Below are 17185 nucleotides of genomic sequence, written 5' to 3' on the forward strand. Positions count from 1 at the left end.
CAGTCGGTAGATCATCAGACTTTTAATCTGAGGGTCCAGGGTTCAAGTCCCTGTTCAGGCGTACTTGCTAAAGCAAGCTGTCAAATGTCTTTATTGAGCGCATCTTTGATTTTCCACTGAGTCTTTGCATCTTCAGTGCCGTGTTCTACTGTGCAAAACTGAGGGTATAGAAGCAGCTTGAGAACATCTTTGGTTTTGCAGAAACAACCCTTCTATGTCTGTTTAGCAGATTTTGAGCACAATTTTTGATTTTCCACGAAACCTTTTTTTTTCTTTACCTCCATATTGTTTGTAGAGACGCTTAGAAGAGTTAAAACTACAGGTTTCCGACCCTGGATAGCTCAGTCGGTAGAGCATCAGACGTTTAATCTGAGGGTCCAGGGTTCAGGCGTACTTGCTAAAGCAAGCTGTCAAATATCTTTATTGAGCACATCTTTGATTTTCCACTGAGTCATTGCTTCTTCAGTGCCGTTTTCTACTGTGCAAAACTGAGGGTATAGAGGCAGCTTGAGAACATCTTTGGTTTTTGTGGAAACAACCCTTCTATGTCTGTTTAACAGATTTTGGGCACATTTTTATTTTTCCACCAAAGCTTTGTTTCTTTACCTCCATATTTTATGTTAAGACGCTTAGAGGAGCTAAAAAGAGCATTTTCAGAGCCTGGATAGCTCAGTCGGTAGAGCATCAGACTTTTAATCTGAGGGTCCGGCGGTTCAAGTGCCAGTTCAGGCGTGCTTGCTAAAGCAAGCTGTCAAATGTCTTTATTGAGCACATCTTTGATTTTCCACTGAGTTTTTGCTTCTTCAGTGCCGTTTTCTACTGTGCAAAACTGAGGGTTTAGAAGCAGCTTGAGAACATTTTTGGTTTTTGTGGAAACAACCCATCTATGTCTGTTTAACAGATTTTGGGCACATTTTTGATTTTCCACCAAAGCTTTGTTTCTTTACCTCCATATTTTATGTTAAGACGCTTAGAGGAGCTAAAAAGAGCATTTTCAGAGCCTGGATAGCTCAGTCGGTAGAGCATCAGACTTTTAATCTGAGGGTCCGGCGGTTCAAGTGCCAGTTCAGGCGTGCTTGCTAAAGCAAGCTGTCAAATGTCTTTATTGAGCACATCTTTGATTTTCCACTGAGTCTTTGCTTCTTTATTGTCGTGTTCTACTGTGCAAAACCAAGGGTATAGAAGCAGCTTGAGAACATCTTTGGTTTTTGTGGAAACAACCCTTCTATGTCTGTTTAAAAGATTTTGGGCCGATTTTTGATTTTCCACCAAAGATTTGTTTCTTTACCTCCATATTTTATGTTGAGATGCTTAGAGGAGCTAAAAAGAGCATTTTTCAGAGCCTGGATAGCTCAGTCGGTAGAGCATCAGACTTTTAATCTGAGGGTCCAGGGTTCAGGCATAATTGCTAAAGCAAGCTGTCAAACGTCTTTATTGAGCACATCTTTGATTTTCCACTGAGTCATTGCTTCTTCAGTGCCGTTTTCTACTGTGCAAAACTGAGGGTATAGAGGCAGCTTGAGAACATCTTTGGTTTTTGTGGAAACAACCCTTCTATGTCTGTTTAAAAGATTTTGGGCCGATTTTTGATTTTCCACCAAAGATTTGTTTCTTTACCTCCATATTTTATGTTGAGATGCTTAGAGGAGCTAAAAAGAGCATTTTTCAGAGCCTGGGTAGCTCAGTCGGTAGAGCATCAGACTTTTAATCTGAGGGTCCAGGGTTCAGGCGTACTTGCTAAAGCAAGCTGTCAAATATCTTTATTGAGCACATCTTTGATTTTCCACTGAGTCATTGCTTCTTCAGTGCCGTTTTCTACTGTGCAAAACTGAGGGTATAGAGGCAGCTTGAGAACATCTTTGGTTTTTGTGGAAACAACCCTTCTATGTCTGTTTAACAGATTTTGGGCACATTTTTATTTTTCCACCAAAGCTTTGTTTCTTTACCTCCATATTTTATGTTAAGACGCTTAGAGGAGCTAAAAAGAGCATTTTCAGAGCCTGGATAGCTCAGTCGGTAGAGCATCAGACTTTTAATCTGAGGGTCCGGCGGTTCAAGTGCCAGTTCAGGCGTGCTTGCTAAAGCAAGCTGTCAAATGTCTTTATTGAGCACATCTTTGATTTTCCACTGAGTCTTTGCTTCTTTATTGTCGTGTTCTACTGTGCAAAACCAAGGGTGTAGAAGCAGCTTGAGAACATCTTTGGTTTTTGTGGAAACAACCCTTCTATGTCTGTTTAAAAGATTTTGGGCCGATTTTTGATTTTCCACCAAAGATTTGTTTCTTTACCTCCATATTTTATGTTGAGATGCTTAGAGGAGCTAAAAAGAGCATTTTTCAGAGCCTGGATAGCTCAGTCGGTAGAGCATCAGACTTTTAATCTGAGGGTCCAGGGTTCAGGCATACTTGCTAAAGCAAGCTGTCAAACGTCTTTATTGAGCACATCTTTGATTTTCCACTGAGTCATTGCTTCTTCAGTGCCGTTTTCTACTGTGCAAAACTGAGGGTATAGAGGCAGCTTGAGAACATCTTTGGTTTTTGTGGAAACAACCCTTCTATGTCTGTTTAAAAGATTTTGGGCCGATTTTTGATTTTCCACCAAAGATTTGTTTCTTTACCTCCATATTTTATGTTGAGATGCTTAGAGGAGCTAAAAAGAGCATTTTTCAGAGCCTGGATAGCTCAGTCGGTAGAGCATCAGACTTTTAATCTGAGGGTCCAGGGTTCAGGCGTACTTGCTAAAGCAAGCTGTCAAATATCTTTATTGAGCACATCTTTGATTTTCCACTGAGTCATTGCTTCTTCAGTGCCGTTTTCTACTGTGCAAAACTGAGGGTATAGAGGCAGCTTGAGAACATCTTTGGTTTTTGTGGAAACAACCCTTCTATGTTTGTTTAACAGATTTTGGGCACATTTTTGATTTTCCACCAAAGCTTTTATTGCTTTACCTCCATATTGTCTGTAGAGACGCTTAGAAGAGCTAAAACTACAGGTTTCCGAGCCTGGATAGCTCAGTCGGTAGAACATCAGACTTTTAATCTGAGGGTCCAGGGTTCAAGTCACTGTTCAGGCGTACTTGCTAAAGCAAGCTGTCAAATGTCTTTATTGAGCACATCTTTGATTTTCCACTGAGTCTTTGCTTCTTCAGTGCCGTTTTCTACTGTGCAAAACTGAGGGTTTAGAAGCAGCTTGAGAAAATCTTTGGTTTTTGTGAAAACAACCCTTCTATGTCTGTTTAACAGATTTTGGGCACATTTTGATTTTCCACCAAAGCTTTGTTTCTTTACCTCCATATTTTATGTTAAGACGCTTAGAGGAGCTAAAAAGAACATTTTTTCAAGCCTGGATAGCTCAGTCGGTAGAGCATCAGACTTTTAATCTGAGGGTCCAGGGTTCAAGTCCCTGTTCAGGCGTACTTGCTAAAGCAAGCCGTCAAATATCTTTATTGAGCACATCTTTGATTTTCCACTGAGTCTTTGCTTCTTTATTGTCGTATTCTACTGTGCAAATCTGAGGGTATAGAAGCAGCTTGAGAACATCTTTGTTTTTTGTGGAAACAACCCTTCTATGTCTGTTTAACAGATTTTGGGCACATTTTTGATTTTCCACCAAAGCTTTGTTTCTTTACCTCCATATTTTATGTTGAGATGCTTAGAGGAGCTAAATAGAGCATTTTTCAGAGCCTGGATAGCTCAGTCGGTGGAGCATCAGACTTTTAATCTGAGGGTCCAGGGTTCAGGCGTACTTGCTAAAGCAAGCTGTCAAATATCTTTATTGAGCACATCTTTGATTTTCCACTGAGTCATTGCTTCTTCAGTACCGTTTTCTACTGTGCAAAACTGAGGGTATAGAGGCAGCTTGAGAACATCTTTGGTTTTTGTGGAAACAACCCTTCTATGTTTGTTTAACAGATTTTGGGCACATTTTTGATTTTCCACCAAAGCTTTTATTGCTTTACCTCCATATTGTCTGTAGAGACGCTTAGAAGAGCTAAAACTACAGGTTTCCGAGCCTGGAAAGCTCAGTCGGTAGAACATCAAACTTTTAATCTGAGGGTCCAGGGTTCAAGTCACTGTTCAGGCGTACTTGCTAAAGCAAGCTGTCAAATTGTCGTGGCTTTCCTTTGTGGAACCATGGCTTACTCAATTTGGAATGTTTACACCCCTCCATATTAATTCTGAATTGATAATGCGCATAAGAAGTTTTCACACTGACACGAGGTTCAGCATGTATAGCTTCCTCAATTCTAACTTTAATGTTGGGCGTGTAGCCTCTTTTAAGAGTTTAACATCTGGGCAGGTCAAAAGATTACATAGATACAACGTATTGTTTAATTATTGGATAAGCATCTTGCAATTCTTCCATCCTCCGGTCATCTGTGATTGGCCATCAGGTGGTGGATGAAATGACTGGGTTGTCTTAGGCCCACGTGTGGTTCCTTCGATATAATTGGGTTACATCATGAGTTAGTAATAACATAGACCTCCCATGTTATTTGCATACGTTTCCAGTAAAATTGCTTGAGTAATTATTGCGGTAGCTGTTTCAGACTGCTGTTGTCCATGTCTGAGTTATACTGTCTTCCAAAGTTGCAAAACAGATGGAAAATGTAACGTGTTTATACTATATATTATCTTGTCAGTGTTTTGAGAACAGAAGTTTCATAAGAGGATGTATTGCATATTGCGTAAATGTAAGAACAGAAGGCAAACATGACATTTGGTTATACAGAATGTTAAATTCACTAATGTCCACTACCAAAGGCTCAAAGTCCAAAATATAGAAATATTGGGTTTCCACTACAGACCCCCCTTGAAACTATCTGTTTCACTAAACTCGCCCTGCTCCGTCCCACCCCCACCGCTGACCCTAGACTCGCATTGTGTTGTACACTGGAGCTATTGCTGTCATGGGGGTATAGGATGGTTCGACATCATCGTATTCTGGATCCATGATGTTGATGTTTGCGCTGACAGTGGGCTTTTTGTTGGACATCGTAGTGAGACAGGTGGACCAGGTAGTCATCAGGGTCGGAATACACTGTATGCAACGACAAACAGAAATTAGGATGACTATAAAGGTGACAAATATAATTAATAACTTCCTTATCAGAATAACCTCTTGTGTAGAACGTTCTGAAAACTCAGTAGAGTGGCGGTCTTTCACAACTGTCGCCTAGGCTGCAAATGCCCCTCTGATACCTAGGTGTGGGTTCATGGCAATCGGGTCTTTTGGTACATGTGGAGGTCTAGGCTACCACCTGGGATCTCGAGGCATTAGGTTAGGAGAGGTGCGACTTTTACTATTTCAGGTAAACACTGCATAACTTGTATAGAACCCCGCCTTCTTGACGTTACCTCGATTCATCAACAAGAGTGCAAAGTCAGGACCATATAATGACTGATCAACATGACTGAATCTTTGTCTCATTAGTAAGTGCATTATCATATATATTAGTCTGGAAGGGAAGAGCTACCAGGTGATTATTCCCACTTCCCTTTTCCAGAGGCAGCAAGGTAACAGGACCAGGGGCGTTGTAACACCGGCATGTTGCATGGCATGAGCAGAGTGCACTGCAGATAAAATAAAGCAAAATCTTAGCGAAAACCTATCACTGTGTTTTAAATACACAATGTTTCAAAACTTATTTATATATATTTTTTCCTTCTCCCGTTAGGTACCTTACTGAGGAAAACAGATTAAGGTTAGCTCTTTTTAGTTAGTGCGGTCAGCTTCTTAATGGCAACTGCGTCTTTACCTGCGGGTCACGTTTTGTCTGGAATGTAGATACAAGTCAACCCTATCATCTAACAGACACTCCCTTTTTTGGCTAAAATCGTACCTAGTGCCATTCTATTTTGAAAAGTCATAGTCGAGGTAGGTCCTATTGGTCGACTAGTCGCTATAAGGCATCTCTAGTATAATTTACAAACTACTGCTAATTATAATAATCATAATTAATCCAGTCCACATTTTATTTACCATAATAAGCAGGAAGATTTTTAAAAACTCGTCAGGTACCCCCCTTGGCTGTCTTATGACGTCAATGTACACGTGTAGGTCCAAACTATCACCAGGAGCCTCTCTTCTCACTCTAATGTGCTGTACTAGAAGTACATACTAGTAGTGTGCACAGATACGCACGGATTGGGACTCCCTGATCTTCACCCACACCAATGTCCCTCCTGGAGATAGTCCTGATGGTGAACACGTCCAGGCCGCCTACCCTGACCCTACACTACCTAGTGACAAGACTGGAAAGAGCCATCGTACCTATGCAGAAAACAAGGGTAGACCAACATGACAGGATAACTACAGAACACAGCAGAGTTGGATCAAGATAGAGTAACTATGGGGGGTAACCTCATTATCCTCAATGCTGTCTGACAGGATGTGGAGGAGCATAAGGGCTTTACTAAGGCACACTCCCCTGTCCAATTACTTTCCAGACATGATGTCACATTATTTTACCTGTGAAGTGTGTACCTTCGTTTACCTCATTCACTTCTGGTACCCTGTGTCTGCAGATTACCTCATTCATGAGCTTCTGTGTGGTTATCTGCTCATTTACCTTAGTATCAGGGTGGGCCTCAAACCTGAAAAAGACTCGAGCAACAAAAAGCACATATTCATACTCCCCAACAGGTGTGAGCTGAGTGTGGTCAAATTGGCAATCTCTGAAATGGGTAGAGTGGTCAAGGCAAGTGTTATATGGCCACCTTACTTCTGTCCGGACTCGCATATGGCAAAGATCATGCTAACTGGACAAATGATGCAGCAGCTACAGAGAACCTAGGTGTCACCCATTCTTGTTCAGTGTCAACGTCATCGCTGCTTTTGATTCTGTGTACCAGTTGGGCCATCATGGGGGACAGAGACCTCTGTAGGCAAGTTCTGTTGATTGTTCGCCATACGCCGTCCTGTTCTGTCGCTCCCGTCTTTTAGCCCATCTGCTTTCTTTCCTCGTTGACTTGTAACTGTAAAGTCCTTGACATATCAAAGTCCAAGGTTTTATCAAAGTCCAAAGTTTTTATCAAAGTCCAAAGTTTTTATCACTGACTCATGCTGTCAGTATCTATTCTTCTTTCTTCCACGGCTTGAGGGCTGCTGCCTTTGCTGTGTTGTCGGCGAGGGTGTCACCTCTCGCTTCTCCATTGTAGAAATCGGTGTGAATTCTCCATTGCCAGGTAGTAGTAGTAGGGTTTCCATGGGATTCTGCACCGCTGCACCATTCTTAATTGGCTGTCCTGCTGAGGTAACAAACTGTCTGGCCTTCCATATTGGGCCGTAATCATGAGCCATGCCAAATGCATTCCAGGAGTCAGTGTAAAGAGTTGCCGTCTTACCTTCTACCACTCCACACGCCTCAGTGAGGGCCTCCAGTTTCGCTTCTTGCCCTGAGACATGCAGAGGCAGAGCTTCTGCGTTTAGGACATCTTGTTGTGTGAGCTCTGCATATCTGGTTCGGAGTCATCAATCCTCACCCTGGTACCATCTACAAAAGAAAACTCAAAATATGCATCATTAACAGTGTATTCTAATAACAGTTTTTGTCAGAATTTTGTTGCACAGAATCTCAAAAAACTTAAAAAAATAGCTGATCTGTCATACTCAGATCACCTATGCCTCCCCTCCCCCATTTGAACCGGAATACCTGATTAAAAGAAGAGTAGCCGGATTCAAGGTATTACAACATTGGGAAGAAATATTGGGGGAGGCATGGAAAGAGCACATTGTAGCCGGATCTAATAGGCCAGAGATAAGTGCTTGGGTTACACTTGCATGAGTATGTTCTGGGTGTCATTTGGGGTGTAGACCACTAGGGGGTAGTCCAATACCAACTTAGAAGATTTGTCAACCATTGCCTGTACTGCTGCCACCGCACAAGCAGATGAGGGAGCTCCTCGAGTCACTGGATCTAACCTCATGGCTGTGGTTGTCCTCTGTGCTTTTGTGTCAATACTGTCGTATGGGCGGCAGTATGAAACAAGGCCCAGAAAGGTGCGGAATTTGGCAACGGGTGTATGTACAGGTATGGCCTGGCCCGGAGAACAACCTTTCTTGCAGAACTTGGTTAGTCTTTGGATGCCTCCAGGCCTTCTACAAGGGAAATTAACGGTGAAATTGTGGCCGGTTGGCAGTTTTTCCAAAGCATCAGCACACAGCACGTAACATGCGTGGCTGACCCTTCACCCCTTTTTTTTTTTTTTTTTTTTTTAAACTAGGGGGATACTGTTTGACCCAGGGGTGTGTATCTGGGTCTCGTATATATTATCATGGTGGGTATATTCAATTTCCCTATGCCTGTCTTGTGGGTGTCAGGAACCGTGGAAAGCTGAGTTTGAGACAGGAGGAAAAAACAAAACTTTTTCTTCTGGCTATCTATGATTCTTACCCCCTCCTTGGATAAGAGACGTGTTCTTGCATCATCTAGCTCCACCCCCCTGAATCAGGCTAATCCCTTACTTCCTTATTCTCTCATTCAAGGTTGGCAGTCCTTGGATACACATCACAACCCAATAAAGATAAAGTCTTATGCACCACACAATTTACATTTTACAAATTACGGGTCAATCTGCCCCGTTCCTCCTGTGGATACCTGGCCTTATCGTTACCTGCTTGTTTCCCATTCTTCGGCTTATCTGCAGCAACTTACTTCCTTCACACCTTACTCCCTGTAATTTATTTTAACGTTTATTAAAGTTAACTATTCAAACCAGTTTAAACTATCTAAATTTAACTTCCCTATTACTGCAACATCAGTAACTTCCTCTTTTTAAAACCTCTCGCTCCTGTGACAGCCCAGCGACAGGATTACAAGGGAGAACGTGGCTAATTTTTACTTTTACAACAGTTTTTGTCCCAGACTTCCGGCGACCGGGCAGATGCAGTCTTAGATGCCGGGCATCTCCATCTGATTGGTAATGTACTGCAATTCTCTCTATTTACTAAACTGTTATATTGAACGCTGGTGTCTTTGGCGTGTGCTGATACAGACGCCATTTCAGCCCACCTTCTCTTCCTCTTTCTGACACTCAGGGAAATTCTAATGTCTAATGCATAAATTACATATATTATGTTGTAACTTTACTGTCACAGCGGTGACCACCTAACATTGTATGTGGTTACAATTGAATTGGGGACTTGGCAAACATAGATGTATTTTCTTGTGGGTATGATGGGCTACGCAGTCTGTTACAGTTTGTATTCTTAAGAGCCCCCTCAGGATGTGAGTGGCATATAACTTTTTACATTTGTGTGACGGATGTATATCAAGGATTAGATTACATAACAAGCCATCCGCAGTAGTTTTAACATCCAACAGTAGTTATTTATTACAGCACAGGAATTGCTTCACTTCTATTAAGAGTTATGGCACTTCCTCTTTTTAAATGAAGTTAGCAGCCTTTTTTTTTTTTTTCCGCTAAACACATTCAGTTAACCCTTTTTATACATTCACTTACGGGCACAAGCCTATACTTTCAACTTTTAACAATTCAACAGCAACAGAGTCTAGTAGTCTGTCTTACTAGAAGGGATCCAATAATGAACATGCAACCTACAAAGTCCAAACCCACAGCGAGCCGCTGTGTACGGTGCATTAATCTTGGCTATAACCCAGCCAATGCGTTCTCATTGCCAACAATCTCTTCTTACAGTTGAGCAGGACTGATACTACTTCTATATGACAGACAAACAAACTATTCCTATATAACAACTCAGCAGGATTAACTCTACACAACAGACAAGCACACTAACTTCATATAAAAGACAGGTAGGACACACAGGAAGATTGCTTGATTAATCAATGATAACTTGACTCCCCACTCCTTCCACACTTTCCTGGAGGGTGTAAGAATTGACCTCGGTACAATGTTTGTTGCCTTTCAATTTCAATCATGGCTGCCAGATTCATGATTATAAAAGTCTCCTCAGACGCCGGACACAATATGCCCCGCCCTAGAGTCTCTAGCATTTCTGTCACTACACAGTTCATTGATCTACCCTCAGACGGAGGGATCTACTCGTGCACGTTTAAACGATAAACAAATATTTGCGGACCATGATCCTCAAACAGTGGACCGTAACCACAGCGGGGGGGGGGGGGGGGGGGTAGGGATTATTCTGACTACAGATCTCCCATCCGAGGGTACTTATCGTCAATAACAATCCTTTTTGGCAATTTGGGCAAGACATGGGTGGTATACCCACACAACTAAACAAACAAATAGACAGAGTACCGGTACGACTGGTTTTAGTCTCACTGCCCCTCGGGATCCGGTCTGTCAGTTCCCTTTCTTCGGAAGCCTTTTACCAGACTTTACCGAAGTAGCGATACCTGCCCAGACGTTTGACGGCTTCCTGACCCTTAGGCTTTGTAATCAAACCGGACCAGAGCAGGAACACCTCAGCCAAACTACCCTCACAGGTCCCTTACTCTTAGGTTTTGTAACCAAACCTGTGACCAAGTAGGGACGCCTGTGCAGGGTCTCCCCCCCCTTAAGGCAGCTTATTGACCTCGCCACTCGACCAGAACTCTCAAAACAACAGGCATGTAAACATTCCTTTATATCTTATGACAGGTTCTTATCACGTGATCGAGACTTATAAATACCTGTCGTCGTGCGGTTCCAAATCTATCGGCCTGGCACGGCACATAGGCAAGCCCGGAGTTAGCCACACAGGTATAGATAATTAATTTATCTTACCGTGTTCTGATGAGTCTGTTGGGCCCACTAAGTCCAAGGTTGCCTATGTCCGTGTTTTCTGTCCGAGATGTTTGGAACCTATCGATCACTCCCCGTACGGGCCACCAGCTGTCGTGGCTTTCCTTTGTGGAACCACGGCTTACTCAATTTGGAATGTTTACACCCCTCCATATTAATTCTGAATTGATAATGCGCATAAGAAGTTTTCACACTGACACGAGGTTCAGCATGTATAGCTTCCTCAATTCTAACTTTAATGTTGGGCATGTAGCCTCTTTTAAGAGTTTAACATCTGGGCAGGTCAAAAGATTACATAGATACAACGTATTGTTTAATTATTGGATAAGCATCTTGCAATTCTTCCATCCTCCGGTCATCTGTGATTGGCCATCAGGTGGTGGATGAAATGACTGGGTTGTCTTAGGCCCACGTGTGGTTCCTTCGATATAATTGGGTTACATCATGAGTTAGTAATAGCATAGACCTCCCATGTTATTTGCATACGTTTCCAGTAAAATTGCTTGAGTAATTATTGCGGTAGCTGTTTCAGACTGCGGTTGTCCATGTCTGAGTTATACTGTCTTCCAAAGTTGCAAAACAGATGGAAAATGTAACGTGTTTATACTATATATTATCTTGTCAGCGTTTTGAGAACAGAAGTTTCATAAGAGGATGTATTGCATATTGCGTAAATGTAAGAACAGAAGGCAAACATGACATTTGGTTATACAGAATGTTAAATTCACTAATGTCCACTACCAAAGGCTCAAAGTCCAAAATATAGAAATATTGGGTTTCCACTACAAAATGTCTTTCTTGAGCACATCTTTGATTTTCCACTGAGTCTTTGCTTCTTTATTGTCGTGTTCTACTGTGCAAAACTGAGGGTTTAGAAGCAGCTTGAGAACATCTTTGGTTTTTGTGGAAACAACCCTTCTATGTCTGTTTAACAGATTTTGGGCACATTTTTGATTTTCCACCAAAGCTTTGTTTCTTTACCTCCATATTTTATGTAAAGACGCTTAGAGGAGCTAAAAAGAGCATTTTTCAGAGCCTGGATAGCTCAGTCGGTAGAGCATCAGACTTTTAATCTGAGGGTCCAGGGTTCAAATCCCTGTTCAGGCGTACTTGCTAAAGCAAGCTGTCAAATGTCTTTATTGAGCACATCTTTGATTTTCCACTGAGTCTTTGCTTTTTTATTGTAGTATTCTACTGTGCAAAACTGAGGGTTTAGAAGCAGCTTGAGAACATCTTTGGTTTTTGTGGAAACAACCCTTCTATGTTTGTTTAACAGATTTTGGGCACATTTTTGATTTTCCACCAAAGCTTTTATTTCTTTACCTCCATATTCTTTGTAGAGACGCTTAGAAGAGCTAAAACTACAGGTTTCCGAGCCTGGATAGCTCAGTTGGTAGAGCATCAGACTTTTAATCTGAGGGTCTAGAGTTCAAGTCACTGTTCAGGCGTACTTGCTAAAGCAAGCTGTCAAATGTCTTTATTGAGCACATCTTTGATTTTCCACTGAGTCTTTGCTTCTTCAGTGCCGTTTTCAACTGTGCAAAACTGAGGGTTTAGAAGCAGCTTGAGAACATCTTTGGTTTTTGTGGAAACAACCCTTCTATGTCTGTTTAACAGATTTTGGGCACATTTTTGATTTTCCACCAAAGCTTTGTTTCTTTACCTCCATTTTTTATGTTGAGATGCTTAGAGGAGCTAAAAATAGCATTTTTCCGAGCCTGGATAGCTCAGTTGGTAGAGCATCAGTCTTTTAATCTGAGGGTCCAGGGTTCAAGTCCCCGTTCAGGTGTGCTTGCTAAAGCAAGCTGTCAAATGTCTTTATTGAGCACATCTTTGATTTTCCACTGAGTCTCTGCATCTTCAGTGCCATGTTCTACTGTACAAAACCAAGGGTATAGAAGCAGCTTAAGAACATCTTTGGTTATTGCAGAAACAACCCTTCTATGTCTGTTTAGCCGATTTTGAGCACATTTTTGATTTTCCACCAAAGCTTTGTTTCTTTAACTCCATATTTTATGTTGAGATGCTTAGAGGAGCTAAAAAGAGCATTTTTCAGAGCCTGGATAGCTCAGTCGGTAGAGCATCAGACTTTTAATCTGAGGGTCCAGGGTTCAGGCGTACTTGCTAAAGGAAGCTGTCAAATATCTTTATTGAGCACATCTTTGATTTTCCAATGAGTCATTGCTTCTTCAGTGCCGTTTTCTACTGTGCAAAACTGAGGGTAGAGAGGCAGCTTGAGAACATCTTTGGTTTTTGTGGAAACAACCCTTCTATGTTTGTTTAACAGATTTTGGGCACATTTTTGATTTTCCACCAAAGCTTTGTTTCTTTACCTCCATATTTTATGTAAAGACGCTTAGAGGAGCTAAAAAGAGCATTTTTCAGAGCCTGGATACCTCAGTCGGTAGAGCATCAGACTTTTAATCTGAGGGTCCAGGGTTCAAGTCACTGTTCAGGCGTACTTGCTAAAGCAAGCTGTCAAATGTCTTTATTGAGCACATCTTTGATTTTCCACTGAGTCTTTGCTTCTTCAGTGCCGTTTTCTACTGTGCAAAACTGAGGGTTTAGAAGCAGCTTGAGAAAATCTTTGGTTTTTGTGGAAACAACCCTTCTATGTCTGTTTAGCAGATTCTGAGCACATCTTTGATTTTCCACTGGGTCTTTGCTTCTTTATTGTCGTATTCTACTGTGCAAAACTGAGGGTATAGAAGCAGCTTGAGAACATCTTTGGTTTTTGTGTAAACAACCCTTCTATGTCTGTTTAACAGATTTTGGGCCCATTTTTGATTTTCCACCAAAGCTTTGTTTCTTTACCTCCATATTTTATGTCGAGATCCTTAGAGGAGCTAAAAAGAGCATTTTTCCGAGCCTGGATAGCTCAGTCCGTAGAGCATCAGACTTTTAATCTGAGGGTCCAGGGTTCAGGCGTACTTGCTAAAGCAAGCTGTCAAATATCTTTATTGAGCACATCTTTGATTTTCCACTGAGTCATTGCTTCTTCAGTGCCGTTTTCTACTGTGCAAAACTGAGGCTTTAGAAGCAGCTTGAGAACATCTTTGGTTTTTGTGGAAACAACCCTTCTATGTCTGTTTAGCACAGTTTGAGCACATTTTTGATTTTCCACCAAAGCTTTTATTTCTTTACCTCCATATTGTTTGTAGAGACCATTAGAAGAGCTAAAACTACAGGTTTCCGAGCCTGGATAGCTCAGTCGGTAGAACATCAGACTTTTAATCTGAGGGTCCAGAGTTCAAGTCACTGTTCAGGCGTACTTGCTAAAGCAAGCTGTCAAATGTCTTTATTGAGCACATCTTTGATTTTCCACTGAGTCTTTGCTTCTTTATTGTCGTATTCTACTGTGCAAAACTGAGGGTTTAGAAGCAGCTTGAGAAAATCTTTGGTTTTTGTGGAAACAACCCTTCTATGTCTGTTTAGCAGATTCTGAGCACATCTTTGATTTTCCACTGGGTCTTTGCTTCTGTATTGTCGTATTCTACTGTGCAAAACTGAGGGTATAGAAGCAGCTTGAGAACATCTTTGGTTTTTGTGTAAACAACCCTTCTATGTCTGTTTAACAGATTTTGGGCCCATTTTTGATTTTCCACCAAAGCTTTGTTTCTTTACCTCCATATTTTATGTTGAGATCCTTAGAGGAGCTAAAAAGAGCATTTTTCCGAGCCTGGATAGCTCAGTCCGTAGAGCATCAGACTTTTAATCTGAGGGTCCAGGGTTCAGGCGTACTTGCTAAAGCAAGCTGTCAAATATCTTTATTGAGCACATCTTTGATTTTCCACTGAGTCATTGCTTCTTCAGTGCCGTTTTCTACTGTGCAAAACTGAGGCTTTAGAAGCAGCTTGAGAACATCTTTGGTTTTTGTGGAAACAACCCTTCTATGTCTGTTTAGCACAGTTTGAGCACATTTTTGATTTTCCACCAAAGCTTTTATTTCTTTACCTCCATATTGTTTGTAGAGACCATTAGAAGAGCTAAAACTACAGGTTTCCGAGCCTGGATAGCTCAGTCGGTAGAACATCAGACTTTTAATCTGAGGGTCCAGAGTTCAAGTCACTGTTCAGGCGTACTTGCTAAAGCAAGATGTCAAATGTCTTTATTGAGCACATCTTTGATTTTCCACTGAGTCTTTGCTTCTTTATTGTCGTATTCTACTGTGCAAAACTGAGGGTATAGAAGCAGCTTGAGAACATCTTTGGTTTTTGTGGAAACAACCCTTCTATGTTTGTTTAACAGATTTTGGGCACATTTTTGATTTTCCACCAAAGCTTTTATTTCTTTACCTCCATATTGTTTGTAGAGGCGCTTAGAAGAGCTAAAGCTACAGGTTTCCGAGCCTGGATAGCTCAGTTGGTAGAGCATCAGACTTTTAATCTGAGGGTCCAGGGTTCAAGTCACTGTTCAGGCGTACTTGCTAAAGCAAGCTGTCAAATCTCTTTATTGAGCACATCTTTGATTTTCCACTGAGTCTTTGCATCTTCAGTGCCATGTTCTACTGTACAAAACCAAGGGTATAGAAGCAGCTTGAGAACATCTTTGGTTTTTGTGGAAACAACCCTTCTATGTCTGTTTAACAGATTTTGGGCCCATTTTTTATTTTCCACCAAAGCTTTGTTTCTTTACCTCCATATTTTATGTTAAGACACTTAGAGGAGCTAAATAGAGCTTTTTTTTTTCAGAGCCTGGATAGCTCAGTCGGTAGAGCATCAGACTTTTAATCTGAGGGTCCAGGGTTCAAATCCCTGTTCAGGCGTACTTGCTAAAGCAAGCTGTCAAATGTCTTTATTGAGCACATCTTTGATTTTCCACTGAGTCTTTGCTTCTTTATTGTAGTATTCTACTGTGCAAAACTGAGGGTTTAGAAGCAGCTTGAGAACATCTTTGGTTTTTGTGGAAACAACCCTTCTATGTTTGTTTAACAGATTTTGGGCACATTTTTGATTTTCCACCAAAGCTTTTATTTCTTTACCTCCATATTCTTTGTAGAGACGCTTAGAAGAGCTAAAACTACAGGTTTCCGAGCCTGGATAGCTCAGTTGGTAGAGCATCAGACTTTTAATCTGAGGGTCCAGAGTTCAAGTCACTGTTCAGGCGTACTTGCTAAAGGAAGCTGTCAAATGTCTTTATTGAGCACATCTTTGATTTTCCACTGAGTCTTTGCTTCTTCAGTGCCGTTTTCTACTGTGCAAAACTGAGGGTTTAGAAGCAGCTTGAGAACATCTTTGGTTTTTGTGGAAACAACCCTTCTATGTCTGTTTAACAGATTTTGGGCACATTTTTGATTTTCCACCAAAGCTTTGTTTCTTTACCTCCATTTTTTATGTTGAGATGCTTAGAGGAGCTAAAAATAGCATTTTTCCAAGCCTGGATAGCTCAGTTGGTAGAGCATCAGTCTTTTAATCTGAGGGTCCAGGGTTCAAGTCCCCGTTCAGGTGTGCTTGCTAAAGCAAGCTGTCAAATGTCTTTATTGAGCACATCTTTGATTTTCCACTGAGTCTTTGCATCTTCAGTGCCATGTTCTACTGTACAAAACCAAGGGTATAGAAGCAGCTTAAGAACATCTTTGGTTATTGCAGAAACAACCCTTCTATGTCTGTTTAGCCGATTTTGAGCACATTTTTGATTTTCCACCAAAGCTTTGTTTCTTTACCTCCATATTTTATGTTGAGATGCTTAGAGGAGCTAAAAAGAGCATTTTTCAGAGCCTGGATAGCTCAGTCGGTAGAGCATCAGACTTTTAATCTGAGGGTCCAGGGTTCAGGCGTACTTGCTAAAGGAAGCTGTCAAATATCTTTATTGAGCACATCTTTGATTTTCCAATGAGTCATTGCTTCTTCAGTGCCGTTTTCTACTGTGCAAAACTGAGGGTATAGAGGCAGCTTGAGAACATCTTTGGTTTTTGTGGAAACAACCCTTCTATGTTTGTTTAACAGATTTTGGGCACATTTTTGATTTTCCACCAAAGCTTTGTTTCTTTACCTCCATATTTTATGTAAAGACGCTTAGAGGAGCTAAAAAGAGCATTTTTCAGAGCCTGGATACCTCAGTCGGTAGAGCATCAGACTTTTAATCTGAGGGTCCAGGGTTCAAGTCACTGTTCAGGCGTACTTGCTAAAGCAAGCTGTCAAATGTCTTTATTGAGCACATCTTTGATTTTCCACTGAGTCTTTGCTTCTTCAGTGCCGTTTTCTACTGTGCAAAACTGAGGGTTTAGAAGCAGCTTGAGAAAATCTTTGGTTTTTGTGGAAACAACCCTTCTATGTCTGTTTAGCAGATTCTGAGCACATCTTTGATTTTCCACTGGGTCTTTGCTTCTTTATTGTCGTATTCTACTGTGCAAAACTGAGGGTATAGAAGCAGCTTGAGAACATCTTTGGTTTTTGTGTAAACAACCCTTCTATGTCTGTTTAACAGATTTTGGGCCCATTTTTGATTTTCCACCAAAGCT

General features: G+C 41.3%; 2 non-coding genes across 2 annotated transcripts; both read left to right on the forward strand.

Moving 5' to 3' along the window:
• Window positions 1–11759: 11759 nt before the first annotated feature.
• TRNAK-UUU (transfer RNA lysine (anticodon UUU)) lies at window positions 11760–11832 on the forward strand. The gene has a single exon. It is a non-coding gene; the product is annotated as a tRNA-Lys (tRNA).
• A 3585-nt stretch (window positions 11833–15417) lies between these two features.
• Window positions 15418–15490, forward strand: TRNAK-UUU (transfer RNA lysine (anticodon UUU)). Its single transcript has one exon. It is a non-coding gene; the product is annotated as a tRNA-Lys (tRNA).
• The last annotated feature ends 1695 nt before the right edge of the window (window positions 15491–17185 follow it).

Source organism: Eleutherodactylus coqui, chromosome 7 (assembly GCF_035609145.1).
Source record: "Eleutherodactylus coqui strain aEleCoq1 chromosome 7, aEleCoq1.hap1, whole genome shotgun sequence".
NCBI lineage: Eukaryota > Metazoa > Chordata > Amphibia > Anura > Eleutherodactylidae > Eleutherodactylus > Eleutherodactylus coqui.